This window comes from Neophocaena asiaeorientalis, unplaced genomic scaffold, assembly GCF_003031525.2.
Source record: "Neophocaena asiaeorientalis asiaeorientalis breed wild unplaced genomic scaffold, Neophocaena_asiaeorientalis_V1.1 scaffold90, whole genome shotgun sequence".
Taxonomy (NCBI): Eukaryota; Metazoa; Chordata; class Mammalia; order Artiodactyla; family Phocoenidae; genus Neophocaena; species Neophocaena asiaeorientalis.
In genome coordinates, this window is record NW_020172445.1 from 2,181,490 (window position 1) to 2,183,368 (window position 1,879).

The following is a 1,879-nucleotide window of genomic DNA, read 5'->3' on the forward strand; positions in this document are numbered from 1 at the left end:
CCTTGTTGTTTACCTGCACCCTCCCCTCCTCCCTGGGAATCCCCGGGCCAGCCCAGCTCCCAGTGACAGCTGGGCCAACACAGAAGTTTTGGTTTGGTCTAGACACCTGGTGGGTCCACCCTCACTCCCACTCCAGAGTCATCTCCACCCCACCCCCACCCAGGATCCATCCTTGCTGGTGTCCTGGCCACAGTAGCGCTGGGGGGAGAGCAACAGAGCGGGCCTCCCTCAAGTTCATTCATCTCCTGCCACTCTCCTCCCCATCTACCCGCATCCTCAGTTCCTCCCTCCTCTTAACCACCGTGGCAAATCCTTCTGTGTCTTGTCCAAAGGCCAGGAGGCCAGAGGTTGGGGTGGAAATGGGGAAAGGGATGGAGTTGGAATTTGGAGTGCAAAGATTCTGAGCCGTGATGATGATGACGACGGGTCTTGGTGGTGCTGGTGGACATGGCACCCGTTGCAGTAGCAGCAGCTACTCTTGAGCACCTACTGTGTACATGCTGGCATGGTATTGGCACATTTTCACGTTCGTTTACTCAAAGTAGGTATTAATATCCCATTTTACACGAGCAAACCGAGCTCAGAGAAGCTGAGTGGCATGCCCAGAGTCCCACGATCAGGCAGCGGTGTGATGTTGGCCCTGCTCAAAGCTCTGAGCTGTGTGACTGCATGGCAGTTGCCAACCCCTAGGAGGGGTGGACCACGTGGGGCAGAGAGCTCCCGGAAGTAGGCTCAGAGCATCCCTAGACTCTGTCGTTCTAGCCTCGAGTTACTTAACGAACTGTTCCGTACATAAGAAAAGCCAGGGTGCCCTCTCTGAGCCTCTGTTTCCTTGCCTATAAAATGGAGGTGATGACTCCTCTGCTCTGTTTGTATTTGATAAGGTGGCTATGAGGTTAAGTGCAATTCTGTGTGTGGTGGTGATGCCAGTATATCATTATTACTAATTTTTATTGAGAGGAAAATCTGGGTCTGGACTCTTTGCCACGGAAGCCCCAGAAGTGGGGGCACTGCCAGGGGGCCTCTCAGGGAAGCCACTGGCAGGAAAGGCCTGGAGCAGATGATGTGGGTCCCTCACTGTGTCCCCCGGTCAGTCCTGTCATTGTAGTGCACAGGGTGACCTCTAACCACCCAAGGGCTTCCTCTGGAGGGCCAGCCCCTGCCCCAGGTGAAACGCAGAACTTACACCTCTGGGAGGAGCCCCACCATCAGCTGGTGGGCATCGTTGGAAAAATATGGGCTGTGAGTGCCGCCACCCAGTCTCCAGTGAGAAGAAGCTCCAGTGTCCCATGGTGGCAGCTTGTGTGACACCTTGCCCTTGATCGGCTGCCTACCTTTCCAGTCTCACTCCCCCTCTTCCTTCTGGGGCTTCTTGGGAGTGCCTCTCAAATAAACCATGTGCACCCCAATCCTGGTCCCAGGGTCTGCTTCCTGGGGAGCCCAAACTAAGGCAAGGCCTAAAATGCTCCTAAAATTTCTGAGGCCCAAACAAGAGGAAAAGAGATATCAAGTCTGGAGAAATCCTAAAAATAGAAAGAAAACCACTGGCGATAATCTAAACTAGAAATTTTAAACTTTCCGTTTCTCTCCAAAAGAAGAACTGGATCCTCTTTTTTCAAAGCAGGTGCGACTTGTGGGATCTTAGTTCCCTGACCAGGGATTGAACCCGGCCCCTTTGCAGTGAGAGCGAAGAGTCCTAACCATTGGACCGCCAGCGAATTCCCTCAGAAGAGGTTTTATGTAAATAAATGCCTAGAACAGTGCCTGGCACACAATAAGTGCTCAAAATATGTCAGTTGAATGAGTGAATGTTATATATAAAGTATTTTAAACTGGGGAAGGAGACTTGAGTCCTTCCTTCTTCCCCCCCCCCTCCCCC

General features: G+C 52.6%; 1 protein-coding gene across 1 annotated transcript in view; it reads right to left on the reverse strand.

Annotated features, from left to right (window-relative positions):
* CDH5 (cadherin 5) overlaps positions 1-1,879 on the reverse strand; it is a 37,571-nt gene that overhangs the window by 3,953 nt on the left and 31,739 nt on the right. The window lies entirely within an intron of this gene.